This window comes from Balaenoptera acutorostrata, chromosome 10 (genome assembly GCF_949987535.1).
Source record: "Balaenoptera acutorostrata chromosome 10, mBalAcu1.1, whole genome shotgun sequence".
NCBI classification, from domain to species: domain Eukaryota; kingdom Metazoa; phylum Chordata; class Mammalia; order Artiodactyla; family Balaenopteridae; genus Balaenoptera; species Balaenoptera acutorostrata.
This window is the reverse complement of record NC_080073.1, coordinates 2,963,671-2,977,041: the sequence shown is the minus strand read 5'-3', so window position 1 is coordinate 2,977,041 and position 13,371 is coordinate 2,963,671. Positions and strand designations below refer to the sequence as shown.

General features: G+C 59.6%; 1 protein-coding gene across 5 annotated transcripts in view; it reads right to left on the bottom strand.

Annotated features, from left to right (window-relative positions):
• Positions 1 to 10,003, bottom strand: part of FBLN2 (fibulin 2) — a 75,314-nt gene extending 65,311 nt beyond the window's left edge. For 3 of the 5 annotated variants that reach the window (XM_057554407.1, XM_057554408.1, XM_057554409.1), the window contains exon 1: positions 9,838 to 9,994. The gene's annotated coding sequence lies outside the window, so the exon portion shown is untranslated. Of the gene's footprint in view, positions 1 to 9,837 lie in introns of all 5 variants that reach the window. The other 2 variants (XM_057554406.1, XM_057554405.1) reach the window with 2 other exon arrangements.
• Positions 10,004 to 13,371: the final 3,368 nt, after the last annotated feature.

The window sequence follows — 13,371 nt, the reverse complement described above, 5'->3', positions numbered from 1 at the left end:
CCCGCCTGAGAATAACCAATATGGAGGATGGAGACAGACCCCTCACGGCATCTCTAGAGCCCACGGATACAGCCAAGCCTGAAGCCAGCCATTGTACATTTTAGTCCCATGACATTTTTGCTTAAGTCATACTTTCTATCACCTGCAACCAGAACACTCCTGACAGCTGTGATGAGGAAGCAGGAGTAGCAACTGTGTTGTATGTGTCACTGACTAGATTCCTAGAACATCTGAGTCTCTGGAGTTACTGAACTTTGTCCCTGCAGTGGACACCTCCTGGGGTGGCAGCCGGCTTCATTCAATGCCCATCCTTAGGGACCAGCTGGAGCTACAGTCACTGTCAGGACTAAGTGACCCCACCCCTAGCCACAGCCCACTGACTGGCCCAGAGTGGAGGTTTGCCCAAGCTGGGCCAATCAGAGCTCTCCCTCAACAAACTGGGCCAATCAGAGTTCTTCACCCTCAGCTCAGCCAATCAGAGCTCCCCCACCCCAAACTGGGCCAATCAGAGCTCTTCCCCAGGATTTTGAACTGGAACTAGAAGAAAACACAGACCATCTCTGGTGGGAAGAAACTGTGAGTTGAGGGTGGGCACATTTAAGTCACTTTGAGAGAATCACCCAGACTCACAGAGAAAAGCAGAGACAAAAAAAGATGGGGCGTGATGCAGCCTTGGTGGCATGGGGTCCCCAGCCCTGCACTGACCATGCGGGGACCCCCTCAGACACAGATAAGCCCACATGAGGGAGACCCTCCCCCACAGCGATGGGAAGGCACCTCCTGATGCCAGGAGCAGGGAGAGCACTATGGGGTTCTGAGCCCAGGTCGTGGTGGGCTACCTGGCCATGTGCTCAGGCTCCACCATTCCTGTGGGACCCCCCGGGGTCTGGGGCCAAGGAAGGGTCACTCCTCCCACCCCACGCATGGGAAGCCACAGCCACGCCGAGGGGGTGTACCTAGGTCAGGCATGTCCTGCCTTGGGGACAGGCAGGTGATGTCACCACAACCTTTCCATCCCCAGCAGTCCCTTAAACGATTCTCTCTCACTTGTGAGAGTGTAAGGTCGGGCACTCAGAAAACACGTTAGGGGACTAGTGGCGCAGTGGTTGGGAGTCCGCCTGCCAATGCAGGGGACACGGGTTTGAGCCCTGGTCCGGGAAGACCCCACATGCCGCGGAGCAACTAAGCCCGTGAACCACAACTACTGAGCCTGCGCTCTAGAGCCCGTGTGCCACAACTACTGAGCCCACGTGCCACAACTACTGGAGCCTGCGTGCCTAGAGCCCATGCTCCGCAACGAGAAGCCACCACAAGGACAAGCCCGTGCACCACAACGAAGAGTAGCCCCCACTCACCGCAACCAGAGAAAGCCCACACGCAGCAATGAAGACCCAACGCAGCCAAAAATAAATAAATAAAATTTAAAAAAAGAAAAGAAAACATGTTAGGTGGGGGGGTGGTACGAGGACTAGGGCAAACTTTCCTCCACGCTAGGTCCCGTGGCTAAGTAGGGCCTGACCGGCCATTACTGGTGGTGTCAGTGGTGTGACCCGCAAGAAGTAACATTAATGACTGCTCAGCTGGGCGCCGAACTTTACAGTTTACAAGGCACCCTGCCATCTGGCCAGGCCTAGTTCCCCACCTCCTCCCTGGACTGGGCCCAGCCTCACCCTGCCAGGCGCCATCGCCCCCTTTTCTTGGCACTGGAGCCCTGGCCCTGAGCTCCAGCCTGTCCCCCACTAGCATGGACCCCAGGCCACAGGACAGCCCAGGCTAAGCTGCCTTCACCCTCCAGGGCTCTGCCCAGGCAGCCAGAAGGGCACAGAGCTGGGGGGTAGGGGACACCCCCGCCCCCACGTGGGAATGGGGACCAGCCGCTGCCTGAGAACCAGGAACTTGGTCTCAGAGAAGACATCTCTGTTGGAGGGACAGCAGTCTCCTCTCGTGGCCCCGCCCAGCAGGAAATGTGCCAAGCGGGGCCCAGAAAGCAGGAAGGGATCCCCAGAAGATGCAAGGTGTGTAATGACCAGCTAGAAGGTCCTCCCCCCGTCGGGCTAGAGATGACCTCTCGGGGTGAGGTGAGACCTCAGGGAGAAGGCAGAAGTACCAGCGGCCCCGTGGTGAGCAATCATCCCCCTTTACCCTCTTACGCAGTCAGGACGGCAGAGAACTCTGTGTGGAGCGAACGTCTCCCTGACCCTTGCCAACCTTCCTTCGCAGCACAGAGGGGGCAGGAGCACTGGGCTTAAGGCCGACAGAGGCAGGGAACAGCAGGGGCTGGGATTCAGTCCTGCACTGGGGCTGTCATCTTTGTTCTCACGGGTATTGCTGATTTAGAGCGAGCGATCCTGAGTCTATCTACAGTTGTGAAAAACGGCCTCCTTTTAGTATAAGTGTAAGCAAAACAGGGGAGGAACTTTTTAAAATCTATTAACTATAATGTAAAGGCACAGGAGGTGGGGGCAATCCAGCAGAAAATGTGATGGCATTGTGCTAACGGTCGCTTGAGCACAAGTGGAAGCCAACACGCTCTGGCTTTTTTTTTTTTTTTTTTTTTTTGCCAAGAAAGGGCACAAGACCCCCTATGCAGTGCCCATGTTCGGACAACATTTGAATTCATCTGCTCTGAGGATATGCAGGGGAACAGATGAGGGACCCAGGAGCTCGGCCAGCACTGAACCCCCAGGAGGATGGCTAATCTCTGAGCTCATGAGGACTCGGAAAGTTGACATGGAAACCAGAGTGAAGCATGGTGGTCTTGAAAGAGAGCATGTGTGCGTGTGTGTGTTTACAGGTGCCTGTGTGTGTTTCAGGTCAAGGAGGGTACCGTGTGGTTGTGCACGTGTGTCAAGACCATTGTGGGGAGACTCTAAGAACAGAATTTTCTGGAGCGCCAAAAGCTCACTTGGTGATCACAGACACAGCTGGATGAGAGACCCAGGCTGAGGCAGGAAGAACTCTGGGAGGCTTATCAACAATGGGTGAGCCCGGAGCACAAGGCCCAGGGCCAGCCCTGATGCAGACGACGGCATCTCAGTGATCACGGAGAAGGGGGGCATGACCCTTGACAGAACCGAGCTAACACGTGTTAACTAAGCACTGCATACGTGCCAAGAGCCGTGCTGGGGGCTTTCCACAGGCCCCTCCTAGGCCGGCACCACCACCAGGCCCATGTTACAGATGGAGAAGCCAAGGCCCCCATCATCTGGGCCCAGGCAGGTGCTTCCCTGGCCTGGCGGCGTCCTCACCCCACCATCACCCAGCCCCTCAGAACCCTCTTCCCACGCTTCAGGCCATTCCTGGGCACCAAATGACAGCAGAACCAGGAGGACTATCCCCAATGCGCAGATGAGGAAACTGAGGCCCTGGGAGGTGAGATGGCCTGAGGCCAGCAGGGTCTGCTTGAAGACAAAAGCCTCCCGTGGCCGCAGGCGGCCATCCACTCCCGGGCACATGGGTGCCTGCGGCCCCCACCCTCTTGGCCATGCGGAGGCTCTCGACGCTCCCCCCACCCCCCGGCCGCACCCGCGCCCCCAGCAGGCAGGCGGCACCACTTCCTCACCAACACTGACCCGGGCGGGGTCGCCGTGGCCGCCCACATTATAGCTCCCCCCCCTCCCCCCTGCCGAAGAGCCAGGCTCCCCACCCTCGAGGAAGGAAATAACCTTTCCCCAAACCAGCACTTTCTTTGCAATAATCTCCATATATGAGAAGACAGAGGCGTTTTTGCAATGTTTCCAAATTCCAACAACCCTGAGGACAATGGGGCAAAATGACGCATGGCTTGACCCCAGATGGGCCCCAGGAAGGGACCGGCCCAAAGGAGAGGAATTAGTGGTGCGTGCGTGCCACAGTACCCCGTAATCCAGGGGCGGCCAGCCCGGGGCAGGACCTCGAGGTGGACAGACCTAGCTCCCGCCCAGCCCCTCCTCCCCACTTGCTGTGCAGCTGCAGCCAGGCCCACCCCTCTGAGCCTGTTTCCCTGCCGTCACCCGCTCAGGCCTCCTGCCTGCCGGCTTGCCCCTCCACTCCCCACCCCCCACACCTGGGCTGCCAGAGGGCCCCTCCAGCACTCTGGCCATGCCCCTCCCCTGCTCAGAAACACCCCGAGGCTGCCCATCTGCCACCCTCAGGGCAGGACATGAGGTCCTCCACGTCTGGTCCAGTGCACGAGGCCAGCCTTACTTCCCGCCTCCTCCAATCCTCCTTCCACTGTCCACCCCTCAACCTTCACATCACAGCGCCAGTATCACCCCCTCCAGGGAGCCCTCCCTGACCATGCCTAGGCTCCCAGAGCCTCTGTGCTCTCCTCCAGGACAGCCGTGACTGAAGCATTTCAGAACTGCCTACATAGGTCTCTGGGGCCCTGGGGATGGCCAGGGAGGGACCATGGGCCGGCCCACACCAGACGCTATTGTGAGTGCTGTGTGCAAGGAGAGGGGCCAAGGCCCCTGATGTGGAAGGAACCCCGAGTCCAGCCAGCCTCTCCCAGCTGCTCCCACACAACCCCTGCCCAGGGTTGCCCACCCTCGAGGAGGGAGGTTGCAACTCCACTCCCACTGCCCCACAAGGCCCGGATCGAGGCCCCAGGCTGCTGCCACCCTCCAGCCTGCTCCCCTCCCAGCAGCTGGGGTGGGGAGTTGGGGGATCCCGGAAATCCCAGGAAGACCTCACCCCTCCCCGAACTGAATCCTCACCACACCCAAGATAAAACTGAAAGCCCTCCTGTACCCCCAGATCTGACCACCCTCCTTGCTCACAGGGGTCCTGTCCTCCAGCTGCTCCAGGTCATTTGCACGTGCTGTGCCCTCTGCCTGAGTGTCCGTACTCCACGGGCCTCCTCTGATGCCCTACCTAAAGCAGCCCCACCCGCACCCTGGTCTCAGCCAGCTCCGTCTGCTTTTTATCCCAGGCGCGCACGGCCAGCTCTGACGTTACGGTGAGCATCCGTCTGCATCTCCCCACAGAAAGCAAGCTCTGTGGGGGCAGCGGAGGTCGTATTGGTACTGCTTTATCCCAAGAACAGTGACCAGCACCCTGTAGGTATCACTTACTTCCTCCTTCCAACAACCCTAAGAGAGGGGTTACGACACCCATTTGACAGATGAGGAAACTGAGGCTCAGAAAAGGTCACTGGCCCGAAGGAAGCAAGGCCTGTGAGTGGCAGAGGTGGGATCTGAGCCTGGCAGGTGTCCAAAGTGGGGACTTCCCTGTGCCCAGCTGCCACCTGCACAGACCCCCCGGGGGTCTGGATCTGCCGCTAAGCTCTGGTCCGGCTGGCAGGCAGACTGTGGAAACAGGCTGAGGATGGGATGCTAAGTGCTGTGGTGCCCACCCCAGGAAAAGCCAGCAGTCAAATCAGCAGAAGGAAACACCCACAGGAAAAGGGGGAAGACAAAAAGGGGGCATTTTTTCTTTTGTCCGATTGCCAAACTTTGCAAAATGTGACTTTGTTCCCATCTAATTTTAATCACAGTGGAAACCTTTGTATACCATGCCAGGAAGAAGTCAGTCTGTTCGACAACAAGGTCGGTAAAGGGAACTTAAAACCCATCCTTAAACACCGCACTTAAAACTCACAAATGAACAGTCACCCACCAACTGCCCAACTGCTTTTGAATTTAATGTAACATTTGAACAGGCAATATAGTGGTACGGCTCAAAATCCAGAAAATATAAGAAGGCACACAACGGGAGTGTCACCTCACCTTGTACCCTTGTCCCCACCTGCACACGCCCTCCAGGTAACCACAGGTAACCACCGCAACTCGCCCCAGTGCTTCCTCTCAGTGTTTGCCTATGAGCCTATAAGCAAATGTGGATTTACGTCTTATTTGACACGAGGCAGCGTATTTTACACACCATTGAGCACCTTGTTCTCCTCTCTCAACAGATCCAGAAGATCAGAGCCTCCTCGTTTTTTACAGCTGCATAATATCCCATTGTACGGCTGCACCAACATCTATTTGACCAGCACATATCACCCTGGATCTCAAGTGTCTGTCCACAGCCCTGCTTCCCCACCTACCTGTGGCTTCTCAAGGGTGAGACCTGCCCTCCGGCACAGGGCCCGGGACAGGGCCTCCACACTCCTGCCAACATCCTCACTGCGGAGGCCCACAACCTCTAGATCTTGCAGCTAGGGAGGGTGTCTTAAAATGGGAATCAGATCTCATTGCTCCCTGGAGAGAAACTTCTCTTAGCTTTCAAATGTCTTGCCCCACCCCTCTCCTCCTCCCCCCTCCCCTCCCCCACCCGCTCCAGCCCCCTCCCTTCCTGTCCCTCGCACACACCAAGCCAGGCCCCACCGAAAGTTCTTTCTTTGCACCAGCTGTACCCTCTTGCCACACCCTCCCATCTCAGCTCAGAGATCCCCTTCCCAGAGGGCCCTGCCCTATGGCCTGGATTGGGTTGCCCACTTCAAGCTGGAACTACATCCCAGGGCAGGGCCTTCAGTTGGTGGGGAGGCAGGTGCTCAGAGCTCAAGAAGCCAGAGGGGGGGGGGGGGCTTCCCTGGTGGCGCAGTGGTTGAGAATCTGCCTGCTAATGCAGGGAACACGGGTTCGAGCCCTGGTCTGGGAGGATCCCACATGCCGCGGAGCGGCTAGGCCCGTGGGCCACGACTGCTGAGCCTGCGCGTCTGGAGCCTGTACTCCGCAACAAGAGAGCCCGCGATAGTGAAGAGGCCCGCGCACCGCGATGAAGAGTGGCCCCCACTCGCCGCGACTAGAGAAAGCCCTTGCACAGAAACGAAGACCCAACACAGCCAAAAATAAATAAATAAATAATTCTGCTAAAAAAAAAAAAACCTTCCACCTTCCCCCACCTCTGCCCTGCTCATCTTAATCTCAACCAGCATCAGCTCTTTCCAGACAAGAATCTTTAAAAAAAAAAGAAGCCAGAGAGGGGATACACCACCTACCTCCTAGGCAACAGACCCCCGGCTCCCATCCCCAACACCCACTTCAGTACTGTGAGCCCCAGAAAGCGGTCAGACAGCACCCACTTTACAGAAAGGAAGACTGAGGCTCACTGATGGGAGGGAGAGGCCCTCTGCACCACCTGTGCGGCCAGGCCCAGCACCTTCCTCCCCAGCAGGAACGAAAACCTCCAGGAGGTACACGAATGAGGCGAGGGGCTGCCCACCATCCCCAAGTCCCATGTGCCGCCGATAGGGTTGGTCCTCGTTCAGTCAGTCAACAAACTTCCAGGAGGCCCACACACCGCAGGGACATTCAGATCCCATGAATTCAGCCGCATACACGTGGTAAACAGAGAGAGCAGAGAGTCACAGGAACCAGGACTTAAAATAATTCAGCAGCTGCCCCACCCCACGCCACCCAGCAAGAGGCCACCAAGGAGCACAAGCGGGAGCTGGGCCTGTCCCTCGGCCCGAGTCCCACCCTGCAGAGCGCCTCCTCCACCAAGGCCAGCCAGGGAGTGAAGGAAAAAATGCTCCCACCCACAGCCCCACGTGCAAGGCAAACACAGAATTCTGACGCCCAACAGGACACACCGTGGTCCTTCTGAGGCCCTGCAGGGACTTGGGGTCTTCACCACAGTGGTCTTGGGGTCACAGTCACTTGAAAGCAGAGCAGGAAAGTGTGCTGGGCTTTCGGGCCGATCAAATGGAACCGTAGTGGTCCTCTAGGTCATGTGAGACTGTCATCTTAGGTCCTGAATTGAGCTCCACCTTGACCCCTGCTGAGAAGGCAGCTTCACTGCCCTCAGTCCTTCCACAAGCGTTTATTAAGCACCTACTGCCTGTCAGGTGTGAATGTGGTTTGGGGAATTTGCCCAGGGTCAATGAGACCAAGTCCCTCCCCTCGTGGACTGAAAGGCTGGCAAAGAGCTTGGTTTTAGAGTCAGAAAAACCTAGGTTGAAATCCCAGCTGCGTCCTTTGTTTGCTGGGAGACCCTTCCTGGGCCTCAGTCTCCCCATCTTTCAAAAGAGGTAAGACTGCGACCTTGCAGGATCATGGATGGGATCTGGGGAGAAAAGCGAAGGACGAGGCCTGGCTCTGAGATCCCTGCCTCCCTCCCACAGGGACCCCAGCCCCCATCCCCAGAGCCCAGCAGAAAGTGCCGGCCACCGTCACAAAGAGGCCCCATGGTCCAGGTCCCCTCATGGCTCCCACCACTAAGGCCATACAAGGCTCACTCAAGGCTTCCCCAGCCATGGGCGAGGAGACTACCCTAGGTCCACTTTGGGGTGGGCACTGCTGCAAAAACAGCCCAGTTTACACAGCAGGCACAGCCAACACAGAGGTCTACGCAGGCCGGGTGGGAAATGTGGCCAAATGGTCTCCTGCCCCAGCCCAGGGGCAGAAGAAAAGCAGCACTAGCCAAGGGCACCTCACAGGGATGTGGGTCCTGAGCTCCAGACCTTGTGATTTTTCAGAAGACGGAAATCCGGACTTTTATGCGAAAGCTGCCAATTTGTGAATGCTGGCAGCTAATTAACTTTTTAAAAATAATAACAACATGGTAAGAGCCAAACAAAACATGCACAGCCAGCTGCGGTAGGGGCTGGCAAGTTTGCGCCTGCAGGAGGTAACAGCCTTTGACTTCATCCCTCCCCTGCCCACTCCTCTTAACACGGGCGGGCAATGGACGCAAGAGGGGAGGGTGGGGGCAGTAGTTCCCAGGCCCTCCCTTTCTCCTGGCGGGGATGGTCACCCCCATTTGCACGTGGGGAAGGTGAGGCTCAGAGCCCCAGTGATTCGGCCACAAACACGTGCCAGGACCAGGCATCAGGGCTTGCTCAGGCAGGGCCCTAGACCGGCACCTTTACTCAAGGGGCTCTGGATGATGACCACCCCCCAAATTTTCCTTCCATTTCTGGCCTGTCACGGCGACACCTGCTGGCTCGGACCCGCCCAAGTGGTGGTCACAAACCGAGGTGGGGTGAGACCTTGTGACAGCAAAGGGAGGGAGGGCACCCCTGCAGGGAGAGTGGGAAGGGGGAGAGGATGCAGGGGGGCAGGGGGTGAGGAGGAATGGGGAGGTCCCCGGAGTTGGGCCCACCCCTGCCTACTGAGCCCCCTGCCTGTGCGTCCCACACCCTAAGGGAGCCTCAGCCCAAAGCCTCCCCCAGCCCGACTCGGGGCCCACCCGGCTCAGGACGGCACGGAGGACTGTGCCCGCCCAGGGGGGAGGGCCGGGTTCCGCTGGACTCTGAAGTTGTTGGCGTGTACGACTCTGTGTGCAAGATTCACGGTTGGGGGGTGAGGGGGTCTGTTTGCCGCCCCAGTGATGTGAGAGACACGTGTGTGACACATGAGAGACATATGTGTGTGTGACAGACACGCGTGTGTGTTAACGAGGCACACGCGTTTCATAGACGGCGGGCTGATAGAGGCGTGCGTGTCTGGGAGGCGCCCGTGTGCCAGGCACGTGTGTGTGAAGCCTGCGTGCGCAACAGCGACGTGTGAGAGATGAGTGTGAAGGGCCGGGCGTGCGTGAGAGCGAAAGGGTCTGGGGTGGGGGGGGATGCGGGACGGAGACGCGGGGCCGCCCCGCGGAGCCTGAGAAACTTCTGCCGCCTGCGATGGGCGAACGCGAGGGGGTTGGAGAGCGCGCGGCGGCGGCGGTGCCCGACCGAGGGCCCAGTTCTCTCCCGGGACGGTGACCCGGGCTCGGGACTTGCCGTGGGGGGGGGGGGGGGGCGCGGAAGAGGGAGTGGGCGGCGGGACCCGGGTGGGTGGGGGCCCTCCGCCACCTCGTGCCCCGCCGGGCGCCGGCCAGGGTGTCGCATCTGCCCGCCAGGGCGCCGTCCCCACGGCCGGCCCGGGGGCGTGGAGCCCGCGGCGCGGGCCGAGGTCCGCGTGCACTCACCGCGCTGCGCTCCGCTCGTCCCGCCGCGGGCGCGTCTGTCCGCTAGTCCGTCCGCCCCGCCGTCGGCGCGTCTAGAGCTCGGGAGTCCCGCGGCGGCGCGGGGCGGCGCGGGGCGGCGCGAGGCGGGGCGGGGCGGGTCGAGGGGCGGGCTGAGCCGGCGCTGGGCCCCCTGCCCGCCCTGCCCCCTCCACCTCCGGGGCGGGGTCTCAGCCGCGGCCGGGGAGGGGGCCGAGCCGGCGCCGACGCTCCTCGCCCAGCCGCGCACCCGGGGCCGGACGTGGCCGCGCCGCGCGTGCGCCCCGAGCCCCGCGCCCCCGTGGCGCGCCGCCCTCGCCGCACCCCCTCGTCGCCCCGTCTAAACGCGGAGTCCCAGCCCCCGCCCTGCTGCCCTCAGCGTTCTTTGGCCCGGAACCTCAGCCAGCCTGGGCCTCAGTGTCCCCGCCGGGAAGATGGGCCCGGCCACCCCGGCCACGTTGGGAGGGCCTGAGGGGCTTAGGAGTAACACTGGCCGGAGGGAAGCCCAACTTGGCCGCCTCCCATCCCCTTGCTGCCTGCCCGGGGGGCTCCCACACCCCTCCCCCAAACCCCGGTCTGCTTGCACCGGGTCCCAGCCTCCAGCCTAGGTTTGTCCTTTCCTTAACCTCCACATCTGCCTGTGGCCACTGTGTGACCTCAACCAAGGCCCTTGACCTCTCTGAGCCCAGCCTCCTCATCTCTTGGGCAGATTAACCCTGGGCTGTTGGTGGGGAGCCATGGAGAACCCCATGTTGTGCCCTCGGCACAGGGCCCAACAGGCAGTGAACAGTCCAGGCTCTCAGCTCAAAACGTTAAGTACCATAACTCTCACCCCCAGAGCAGAGGCAGGATGGGTCATCGTCGGGTCCCCACTCACCGGGTTTAGCAGCCTTGGAGCCTGTGCCCGGTAAGAGGACGTACAGGGAACAGGCTACCTCCCAGATGCTTTCTGCAGGCCAAGGGCTCAGAACCCCATCCCAAAACCCACACAAGCAAAATCAGGCACTGCCAGACCAGGGCAAACATTTGGCACCAGAGCAGACCCGGTGAAAGGGGGACTGGCCCCAAACCCACTGGGCCCTGCAAGCCTGGACTCTGGCACAGGGACCCACACCCTGGTCCCTTCCCCACCACCATCTTAGGGTCCCAAGAGAGTCGGGATCCCAGGACTCTGTCCTTCCATCTCTGTCTCTCTCTTTGCCACCTTCTGTCTCTCTCTTCTTAATGTAGTAAAATTCACATAGTGTAAAATTCACCATTGAAAGTGTACAATTCAGGGGCATTTAGAGCACTCACAACTTTTTCTCTTGTTATCTCTTAGCCACTCCGTCTTGATCTCTCTTTGCTGCTGTGAATCGACATCTCTCTGTAGCTCTCGGTGTCCGCTTCAGATGGCCCATGTCTCCCTGTCTCTCTGGAGCGTCTCGCTCTTCACCCACCCTGTCTCTCCTGCTCTGTGTCTCCCTCTGGGTCTCCATCTCAGTTTTGACGGCAGTCCGTCTCTCTGTCTTACTCTGTCCTTGGTCTCTGCATTTCCCTCCGACTCTGTCCTTAGTCTCTGTGTCTCCCGCAGTCCTGGGGCCACATTCTCCAGGACCTGAGGCCTAGCCCAGGACCTCTGGGAGCCCCTTCCATCCCTGCCAGGCGATGTGCTCCACCTCACATCAGAGCAGCAGCCGTGGGCCCAGAGTGTGCCCCACCCCCACGCCGGGGGCCTCCGGAGCCCAGGACTGGGGTGAGGCAGCGAAGAGCAAAAGCAAAGAGAGGGGAAGCCACCTGCCTTGGGGTCACACAGCTGGGAGGCGGTGAAGCCACAAAGTGCCCAGGGGCTCAGACAGGGCTGGCCGCGGAGGAGCCACGATGAGGCGGAGGAGCCACGATGAGACGGAGGGGCAAAGCCTGCACCGAGAGCCTGGGGCCAGGCTACCCCGGCTTTCTGTGTAACCGTGCCAGGCCCTTCCTCTCCGGGCCCTTTTCCCCACTGGAGCTTGTTCTCCCTCGGGGCCTCTGCACTTGCTGTTCCCTCTGCCTGGAATGCCCTTCCCCCAGGTCCCCATGGCTGGCTCATCCTTGGTTAGATACAGGTACAATGTCACCACCCCAGAGAGCCCTCCCTGAGACCCCAGCAGAGATAGCAACTGCCCCTCCCTCGGTCACTCTCTCCCCTCTCTACTCCTCAGAGTACTTGTCACTAGCGGCCTTTTTAAAATTCATTTATAAGTGACTGTAGGTAAGATAGCCTGGTAAGAACTCCACCACCACCACCCACCAGCTGTGTGACCTTGGGCAAGTTGCTTGACTTCCCTGGGTCTTGATTGCCTCAACTGTAAAATGAGCTGAATGACATCAGGGCCAATCTGGTGGGATTGTTGGGAAGATTAACTGAACTGAAATCCAAGAGTACTTTGAACAGGGCTTGGCCCCAGGGGCGAGCTCAGTAAGCATCTGATGACTGAGTGAGTGGTAGATTGAATCCTTCCTCCTCTCATGACTTGTGGAAGGCACCAGGCTTTGCCTCACGTGAGCCTGGGCAACTCTCTGCCCTCCAGCGCGCTCCCTTCCTGCCCCAGGTGTCCGAGCCGAGATTTGGCCTCACCTTCCAGCCCGCCCCCAAGGCCTGGCCAGCTTTCCAGGAGAGAAAGTGGAGATACTTCCCTGTTATCTGAGCTGGAGATGCACCAAGGCAGCCACCCCCTCGGAGCCCTGCCAGAGCTGTTATCGCAGATGGAGTGCACATCACCCACCAGGAATTTGGGGCCGGGGGCCCGGCCAAGACACGGTTGGAGGGAGTTCCAGGCCGATAAGGCCAAGACAGAATGCTCAGCGTGGGCAGCCGGGTTACATCGGTGACATCTCGGCAGCCTCCCGGGCATCGAGGCGCCAGGGCTGGCGGGTGCAGGGCCCACCTGCACCCCCAGCCAGCCCGGGTGGAGCGGAGGAGGCCCGCCGGGCTTCCTGGGTCTGCATCCTCGCTGGGTAGCCAGGAGGAGGTCACTGTGCCTCTTCCGGCATCTGAGAAATGAGACTGACAATAATCATAACCCACACGACAGTAGCGTAGGGTTTAGACGCATGGGCTCTGTAGCCAAATGGTTGGTTGAAAGCCACGTGCCCCTGTGTGATGTTCACGGTGGCTTTAGCCCTCTGCCCTCAGTGGACTCGTCTGTAAAATATTTCCTGTCTCCTATGATTGTTTTGGAGATGCTTAGAGCGGGTCTGGCAGGTGATGAGCCCTCAGTTAAATGTCTAATGGCACACGACCTAGACCACCCTGAGCCAGCATGATGCCCCCATCTCCCTGCACACCTGGGTGCCGGCAGGATGGGGGCAGCCAGCTCCTTGAATGGTGGGCCTGACCTCCCTGCCAGGACTTGGCCTGCTGCTGCTTCTGGGGGCCAAGGGGCCCCCCTTTGTCCAGGAGTGAGCTCTGCACTGGGCCGGCTCCATCATCGCTCTGGCCACACATTCAGCATCCGATGTAGTCACCATGGCTGGGCAGCACGGAAAGTGAGAGTCTGG